Genomic DNA, 10,188 nt, shown 5'->3' on the forward strand with positions numbered 1-10,188 from the left:
GAGGGCTGTGGGTGCAGGAGCAGCCATTGTGTAATCTGAATTTGAACAAGGTGAGTGCAATGTTTTGCAAGGTTCCTCAAAGCTTAAGTGACAGGCTCACTGTAGAAAATACTTGAAATTTTTCTCAAAGCGGAATAAGCAGGCTTGGCAGACTTGTCTCTGCTGTTTTTTGGTAAATTCACAGGGATTGTGAATTGATGAGGATGATTGCAGAGGGTGTGCAGGCTTCAATTTGGTGACATGCAGACTTGGGCCTCCACCCGGCAAAAGGGAACAATGCCGGGCAACTCGGGGCTAAATATGTAAATTTCAAGCCGCGAGTTATCGTTTGAGTGTCAAATTCTTGGAGTTGGGGCAATGTGGGTTGATTTAATTGCAAATTCAGTAGTAGACAGTGTGTAATTTAGGATTTGAGCAATGCTTAGTGGAGAATTCGTATAGAAATGGCATTCATAGGGGCGGAACAAGGAACTTGCGGTGAATACCTGGAAAATAGCACTGAACGTCCTCGAGCCGAGCAGGGGGAGCTCACTGCAGCTGGATTGACAAGTTATGGCAGCCGCAACTTTGAATTTGATGGCTCGGAGGCGATTTCGCGGTGAACAGGTTAACAGTGGCTGCATCCTTTTCGCTTGAAAATGACAACAAACGGCTAGTTTGGCTGTTTTTAACGACAAATTTGGGCAAAAAGGGTCATTGGCGCCTTTTCCGCCAATGACGTCAGCATGACGTCATGGCGGGCCCGAGGTACGGAGGGTGACGTGGACGCTGAGCTGGAGGCCAGCGTGGACGGACATGGTGGCGGGCGGAGGCGGTGGCAGAGCTACGTGGAGGGCCACGGGGCGCCGGGGCGGGCGGAGGAGGCACGACGTCATGATGACGTGTGGGTGACGTGGTGCCGCAGGGGTGGTATTAGGGAGGTGGTAAGCGGTCTCCCCGCACCACCTTTGGTGATAGGCGGTATCGGGGAGGGGGGCTCCGAACAACCCCAGCGCATGCCACGCGTCCTGGGTACGGCCCCCAATACCGCCGTCTCCCCGGAGGTTAAAGGGCGACGGGTCGGGATCTGAGATTGACCGCCCACCGTTGGATCGGGGGCGGCGGACGATCAACGGCCGGCGGGAGTTTTCAACCGGTCGCGCATGTTGGGGGGGACCCGCCCGTATATTAAAATAATCATTTTAATATTTGGGACACGGGACTTTAGATATTGGGATTTTTGTGGGTTTTTGGGGTTTGAGTTAATCTGTGGGTGGGAAAAAGGGTTTAAAGTGGGTTTTTTCAGAGGGAAAGGGGCCTTTTGTGAAATTTTTTGGAAAGAGGGGAGATGATGGATTAGGGGGAGGTTATTACTCTAACCAGAGGCTAGAGTAATCCCATGATAGGATTGACCATAGTCCCTGGTGGACTAATGTCTCCCTTAACAAATTTATTTAGCTATAGTGCTAACAAGGGGGGGATATTTATACATGTTTAGGGGTTTATACACCATGGTGTTATAATAGTAGGGGAAGGGAAACATAAGGGATTTAGTGTAGATACAGTCAGTAGTTAGTACTGGGGGGAATGAGAATGGGAAATGGTGCTTACTAAGTTTTTTAGGAATCAAACTTAGTCAGGGAGTAGATCAAAATGAAAAGAATTTTTACACAAGAAATGTGGCTTCTTTTCAAAGAAAGAAGTCATTTATGACATCAAATTTGTATAAATGAAGAGCACAAGGAGGACTGGTCAGGCAGATCCTGCAGTCCTCATGGGAGGTTAGTAAGAAACTTTGAAGGAAATGAGGGAAGTTAGTGATGACTTTAGCACTTTGCCACTTAGGCCACTGCTCTTGCCTTTCCTGCTGATGGCCACTCTGATTTACCCCAACTGATGTACTTGGATTTAGCTTTCTGCAACCTTCCACTGCCTACCCTGCCTATTTCCTAGCATTTTTTGTTACTTCAAGGAGGGTGCATTTGGACTTGCAAACCCTTAGGTGCCTTTTCTTTTCCTTTGAATTTTCTTTTGATTTTGTATCTAAGGCTATCCTTATTGCTTCCAAGGCCCCAGATTAAACAGTTGGGAACCTTCTTTCTCTACCTAACTACTTTGTCTGCCAAGATTGAACTGTTTGGACAGACTCCTTTCTCTAATCTATAACAAAAAAATTGAAACATGGCCTGACCCAGCTTAAGCTGTTGGATCACCCATTGGGAGATAGGGCAGCATCAACCAAATGTAAATGTGTGTCTTCCATCAGAATATGAGATCTTTGCATCCCCAAAGTAGATCATATTGGCACTTCCCATGCCAATCATGAAAAATGAAACCTATTGGTATAGGTAGCTAACAAGTAGCTCCCAGCTTCTTGCTCCTTCACCGACCCAGCTTCACCGAATTCCTGCAAGATCACAAGAGAGAGAAACTACACAAAGATACAGATATACATTCATAAAAAGCTCAAGATCAGATTAAGCTAAACATGTAAGCATAACAAAACATCATTGGTACACAACATATAGTAGAAACTCAAATAGTTTATTGATGAAATAAGAAAGTCCAAGAGGAGATACAACCAAGTGAGTTCTGATCCAGCATCTACCTCCCAGCAAAGGAATCCCTTCCTCTCCTCCAACAAAGCATAAATCACCCAATGTGCTAATTGATGAGCCCCAAAAATGGACAATTATTTGGGCTCATTCAACCTCCTAATTTGACTTAATCCACCATTCTCATTAGTTTATTGCATGTTTTTTATTATATTTATAGAGTGAATTTGGTTAGTCATCATGCCAACAAGTCTAATGGGTGCTTTGTGTAGCCTTTTTGGTCAACTTGGAGACAAAATTGAAGGTCTTAATGAGCACTTGGCAGCCAAATTCGTGGGAGAACAAGCTAGAGGATTTTTAGGAAGGTGTCCCCTTCATTTATGGGCCCTTACCTCGAATTCTCCACCATCAGCTCGGAGTTCAAGGGCCACCGAATCAATCAGCAAAAGGGCAGCCAAGCAAGTCAAGTAGGACTGTTGTTAACTCCAAGTTTTGGGCAGCCGAGTCCCTAAAGTTTAGGAGGACTGTTGGGTCCTCAATTTGTATAAATAAGAAGGCTTAGGGCCTCATTTTGGTTAGCCAGTGGATGTTACCTAGTTAGCCAGTAGATAGTAGCTAGTGGTTAGTCATTTTGTAGCCATTGGTTAGCTAGTTTGTAGTTCGATTTTATGCAATGGAATAGCTTTACTTTCAGCTCATTTTCAAGTCCTTCTTGTGGACAGTTTTGATGTAACTCTTCATTTCTTGATCAATAAAGATGAATCCAGCTTTGCACCAGCTCTAAATCTCTCTTAGGAGGCTGTAGCTCTTGGGGTTGGGCCCATCTCAAGCGCCCAGGACCTCCTTTGTTTACTATCATGTGTCTTTGCTGCGTTCTTAAAATAAAATCTGCTCTTTAAATTTAGATATTTCTTTGTTACTTAGATTTCTTTTGATGGTTAAAGTAGCCTTTTTTTGTTTAGAATAGAGTGTTTGGATTTAGTCATGTGTTTATATCTCTTTGATAATGGTCTGTTCACATGCTGTACGTGATTCTTGTCATGAATAACGTTGTTGTTCACTGATTTCATTCAACTGTTAGATAGATCATCTGATATTTTGCTTGTATGCAAGACGTAGTTGGTTTGATCAGGAAAACACTATGCAGGGCACCTTCATCACCTCCTCATTCGTCTGAGCCTCGTCCAGATCAGCTCCTCCATCACCAAGTCTGTTTCCTCATCTCCCATCTGCTCTTTTGCCAAGTAACCCTACCTTCTTGCTTTTCCATTGCCTAAACCTTCTTTGATGCAAGCTAGACTTCCACACCCTCTCATCAACTCTATCCATCAGTCCTTGGGTCATTTCAGGCCCCTACCCTGCCTCCCTATCCATTCATGCACCTTACCTCACTCACCCATGCTCCGAAATTCCATTACAGAACATCCTGTAGAAATCCCAGAACATCCTGTAGAACCCCTACAGACTTCCTGTAGAAGCTCATAAACACAGTTCCTTGGCAGCCAAACTTTGTGAGACTCTTTGGAAGGTTGTTAGGGACCCCTTAGACCCTCTCTGAACCTTCCCAACCTTTCCCAAGAATTTCTCCTCCTTGATCCACCTCTGCACAGTGAAAAGCTAGTTAAAAGCACATGCATGATAATTCTCATAACTTAATCAAAAATACAAAAATATGTTTTCTTCAGATAGAGGTAGTCTAGACACACGTATTTTACCTTCATAGAAGTAATGGCATCTCTTTCAGTAGTTTGCATGCTCTCCTTTGCGTCAGTAGGACTAGCTGGTAGAATTAGGGTTTGCTAGGGTTTGCGTTTCTTTTTGGCTTTCAGTTTCTTGTTGCAATTAGATTAGCTTCCTTCGAGTTAGCTTTCATCCATCAATTAAAAAGCTTCTTCTAAGAGCTCATAGAAGTTGGCTTAAGCTCCTAGCGGACTTGTGCCAGCTGACCAAGTGACAGCTGCGGCAAGAGCTAGTACTTGTGCATACAGCACCGTCGCTTCCAAGTTTGTTACGAACTACCGGGTTGATAAAATTAAAGAAGGGAGTTCCAGGAGTTGTAGCATTATTGCTACAATACTGGAGCCCACCACTAATCTCAATCTCAAACCAATAGCAATTCTCTGCAAAGTACAAAATTCCAGCCTCCTTGAACCTCTGGGTGAGAGATCCATATATAGATGTAAGCAGAGAGGATGAGTCAGCTTATGTTTTGACTTGTGGCTTCTCTCTGTCAGTTCTTGATTCCACTTGGAGGTTGAGAACCTCTTACTCATCACTAGTCGAATTCATTGAGGCAAGTGTCATTGGAGAAGATTCTGGAAGCTTCCAGGGTCTTTCCACCTCGTTGAATGAGCTTGCCATTTGTCATTTCCCGCTCAGCGCACCCTGGTAGTGCTTCCACCTACGTTGCAGTGCACCTAGCCAGTGTAGATTCTGCATTTCAACGCAGGCAGCTAGTGGAGCCTCTGAATTGATCCTGAATTGACTATTTCTGAGTGGTTTTTGGTGGAGAACTTCTGGGAGAAGCTGTCATTGGTTGACCTTGTTCCTTTAGGAGCTGTAACAACATCTTTAGGGACTTTGGATCCCTTGAATTATGGACATTTCATGCTTATAGCTGTAAGGCACAAAAATGTCTATAACAGCATGCCATGCTTTTCCATGTTCTTTTTGTACTTGCTGATGGAATCCAACCAAGAATCGATCCTCTTCAAGCTCCATTAGCTGTGCAAGGCTTTCCTCCAAGGCTTCACGATCTGCCATACCTTTGAGAGTTTCTATGTGCAGACTAGGAACAATATACTCCATTGGCATCATGGCTTCTAAACCATAGACCAATCTGAACGATGTTTGTCCTATCAGCTTCTTGCAAGTAGTCCTATAAGCCCATATCATTGTAGGTACATGTATATCCCATTCATTTCAATGCGCGTTGCATATATTTATCGGCACGTTCTCCAAAATATTGTTGAGGGCTTCAATAGTTCCGTTGGCCTGTGGGTGATATGGTGTACTCTTCTAATGGTAGACCTGGAATTCCTCTATTAACACATTGATTATTTCATTCAGAAAGTGCGTACCTCTGTTGTTCATCAACAATTTCAGGTAGCCAAATCTAGTTAAGACATACTCAAACAAAAACTTTGCTATCGTAGCCCCAATACAATCCTTAACCGACTGTGCTTCTACCCATTTGGTTAGATAGTCCATCGCAGTGATGATGTAGTGCACACCAGTTTTCTTCCCCAGGGGCTAACTTGGCCCAACAAAATCAATCGCCCATTTTTCAAATGGCTACAATGATACTTGAGGTTGTAACAACAATTCATCCCTTCGCGATGGTTTTCCTGTTCTCTAACACACATCGCATGCCTTACAATACACCTTGGAATCTTTGTGCGACATTGGCCACCATAGACCTGCACGCAAAATATTCTGTGTAGTCAACTTTCCTGCATAATGTCCTCTCGCAACCCCTCCATGAGCTTCAGAAAGAGTGTTATTTATCTCAAAATATGGCACATATCTTCACAATATCTCATCTGCACCCATCTTATACAAATTTCCTGTGATTACTGAAAAGTCTACCACATGCACTACTAGCTCCTTCTTTCGCTGACTTGTATACCCTTCCAGTGCCATCCCCGTAGTCAAGAAATGAATGATATCTGCAAAATGGTTATCCGCTACGCACACTGTGAAGAGCTACGCATCCGGCAACCCTTCCTCCAAATTATTAGGCTCCTCTCCTGTTTCGATCCGTGACAGATGGTCAGGTCTTGCATTCAACCTCCCTCGCTTCACAATGGCCTTAAAATCATTCTCCTGGAATAGCAACAACCATCGATAGATCTTCCCCCCCAACACAGGCTTATTGACCAGGTATTTCAAGGCAGAATGATCTGTGTACATCTTGAAATGCCCTCCTAACAAATAGTGCCTAAACTTCTATAGCGCGTACACCATGGCCAATCCTTTGCGTTCATTCGTTGAGTAATTCTTCTTGGCCTTTGATAATTTCATACTCACGAAGGCTATAGGATGGTCCATTTCTCCTTCACTAGCTTGTGTTAACACTGCACCCAACAAAATGCAAGAGGCATCAACGTGTACATGAAATTCCTTCTTCCAATCCAAGAATACCAAGATCGACGCGGTGACCATCTTTTCTTTCGAAACATCTAAGCTTCATTGACATTATTCATCCCAACAAAGTTACGTCCTTCTTTAGCAACTTCTCCATAGTCATGGTAATTTGAGCATATGATTTGATAAATTTCCTATAATATCCTGTATGTCCCAACGTGGCACACAACTACCTTACATTCGTTGGGGCCGCCAGATTCACTATCACCGCAATTTTGGTAGGGTCCACCATCAACCCTTTCTTGCACACCACATGAACCAACAAGATTCCAAAGGGAACATAGAATATGCATTTCTTTCGGTTCAGCATGATTTGGTATCTGCGACACGTATCCAACATCAAGCGCAGACTTTCTACATGGCACTTTACTAATCCGAACATTGTCTAGTCATCAAAGTATACTTCCAAGAACTTATGAATGAACTCCTTGAACGCTGCAATGACTACGCAGGAGAATATCCCAGGCGCATTCTTAAGGCCAAACAACATCACAATGTATTGAAAATAACCCCACTCCATTGTGAAGGTCATTTTTCTTCTATCCTCAGGCTTGGTCTTAATCTGATGATATGCAGAGAAATCATCTATGAATGAGTAGGCCTCCTTCCCTCCAACATTGTCTAATACTTCATCAGTAAACTATGTCGGGAAGGGATCATGAACACACACATCATTAAGCTTCCACAGGTCTACGCAAATCGTTATGTCGCCCTTCTGCTTCTTCTCTTGAACCACCATCGGGCTCACCCAATCAGATTCCTCAACACTTCTATGATGCTTGCCTCCAACATCTTATCCAACTCCTGGCGAACCTTTTCCTTGTATTTAGGATTAAGGAAATATAACCTCTATTTAAGAAGCTTCGTGTCTAGCTTCAGAGTGATTTTCATAATGCCCAAATCACCAACTATGCCCTTCAAATCTGAGAACTTGGTAGGGAACAGATCTTGATATTCGCGGAGTAACTCGGAAACTTTAATTTAACCACAGTAGCGACATCCCAGTAATATCCAATATTTGCAAACATCAGTTCTACTTCAGTCCCAATTTTTACCTGCTTTATTTTCAATGACACGGTGATGTCTGGGTTGTCTATTTGCAAGCCCTTGACTTCGCGATGCCTTTCCACCTCTGGAATGTTGATATTTCTTAGATCTTCATCCTCCTCCTCAACAGCCACATTATAATGTTCCAGTGCATGGCACAACTGGGTGCTCCAATCTAGTTGGACCCATTCCAGAGGTTCTTGTAGCATTTTGAAGATAACTTCCTTAATCTCCTGTAGGGCTTCATCGATGCTTGCGAAGCCATCTTCAAAACTAAAGGTTAATAAGAACCCTTATCTTAATATATCCCACTCGACGGTGCCAGGGCAGAGCTCCGTCTCCAAATACCAGTTCGTGGGAATTATGTCCAAAGTATGGAAAAATAAGTGTACCCACTCTGTCTACAGCTCTGTTCCATAAGCTTTAGTCCACTTCACTAGATGATCACGCGGATCATCCCTCCCATCATATTTCTTGGGCTATCGAGCGTTAGGACGTCCAAACCACAATCTCATCATTCTTCTGTAATCCCACTATACATTAAAGCTATCCTTGTGTGTACCCCACCATTGTGCGGGCATAGCACGCAGTGCCAAATCTAACGCTTGGAAGTAGTGATACTCGGGGACTTCATGCTCAAACACATCCAAAAACTTATCCACATAAGTTAAACCATCATAATAAAGTAATTTCCTTACCTCCGAAGAAACACAGTGCAACGATTTAGTTATCATGTTGAAGTGTAGTGTAGATACTTCATGCAAACAATTCTACCAGTGCTCCAACTCTACATCTAAATCAAAGGTACAAGAACTCTCCCAGTCCCATGCAATCCATCCATCTGCCATTGGATTGATTTAGTCTTGATCTCAGGCTATTATTTTGTAGATCTGATCTAGCTCATCCTCACTTTCTTCATAATTTCAAGCCAGTTCAGTGTAGCGCGCCCCTTCTGCAGGGTCCAACGACACTACAACTTGAAGTGATTTCCTTTCAAATGACATTGTCCTCTTCTTTAAATTGAAGACCCCATTCATTTCAATCGCCTAGTCAATTCCGAGGAATGCGGGGTATGGATTATTATCATCGACGATCTCTATCACTTCAAAGTCAACCATTACGGTCGTACCTTCTATATTAACTGTTACTCCATATAGTCATTCCATAGGAATGATCTTCTGCTGGTTTTCCATTTTGAGTTGGACCAGAGACCACTGCAGCGTAGGTCTCCCCATTCTTTCCCATGCTTGTTTTGGAAAAATGTTCTTATTGGACCCCAGATCCAAGATGACCTGGTCCATCTCATAATCTTCTATCTACGTCATGAGCCTCATCGTGTGCCCCGTTCTAGCCTTATGTTTGCCAATTTTTGTAACTACACAGTGGCCATCAAGTGCATTCTCTTTATTGACGCATTTTTTTATTAACTCCTATAGGCCTTTCACAACTTTTCTATCGTGCAGAAGTTTCATGCAGGTCTCCAAGAATGTAGTCAGGACAGAGGGATCAACCCAGTAGGCACGTTGGTTTCTTGCACTTTGTTCTTGCTCATAGAAAATTTTAGGGGCGAATGTTCGCCTTTTGGTGAAATTAAGGGGTTTTAAATTTTTAGTGGGCAAATATTTTGTATCATAGCACATTTTTACAAATCACCTCAAATAGCCCACCTTATTTTATGTTGGAAATAATACTGAGAGGGGGGGTGAATCAGTATTATCTAATTCTTTTAATAAATCTTCCTTATTTGTTCTTTGAATTATTTTTGCATGTCAGTACCATAAAATAATGAGCATGAACAAAGAAAATAGATAGTCACACCAAAGAACACAAGATGTAAGGTGGAAACCCAATGTGGGTGAAAAACACCTGCTGCAATATGTCTCTATCTTCTTTCAAATTAGAAACTCCTTTTACAATGGTTTTGTACTGGTGCAGTCCTTTACCAGTACGCAGGCTGCAACCTGCAGAGAGCTACAACTCTCTCTCGTTTTCCAGTCTCTCCTGGAAGGGAGCTACAACCCCCTACTTCTTTTCTTACAAGGACCACTTTTCATAAATTTTCAAACTGGATCCATAAGCATCAAATGATCATCAAGTATAAGAGAATCACCCAGTCAACTGTAGTAACTAGATCAACAATAATAGAACCAGACCCAGAACACCTTATCAACAGAAAAATACAGCCAAACAAAATGTCTTAAGACAGATACGCAGTTCTCCTTTCTCTGGTCTGCGTGCGTACGCACTTCGCCTTCTGCTCCCCTGCGTATACCCGCAGAGACCCTTCTGTTGCACTGCGTGTCCACGCGCTGTTTCTTCAACCGTGTTGCTTACTGTTACTGCAGGTACGCACCCAGAGACACTATTACGCCGCGTACTATTGCTGCAGGTACGCGCCCAGAGATACTATCGCGCCGCGTACAGTTACTGTGCGTACGCACCTGAACCTTCGCCGCTCTGC

This window comes from Pinus tabuliformis, chromosome 9 (genome assembly GCF_031772625.1).
Source record: "Pinus tabuliformis cultivar Carrire ecotype Pingquan chromosome 9, CPIR1, whole genome shotgun sequence".
NCBI classification, from domain to species: domain Eukaryota; kingdom Viridiplantae; phylum Streptophyta; class Pinopsida; order Pinales; family Pinaceae; genus Pinus; species Pinus tabuliformis.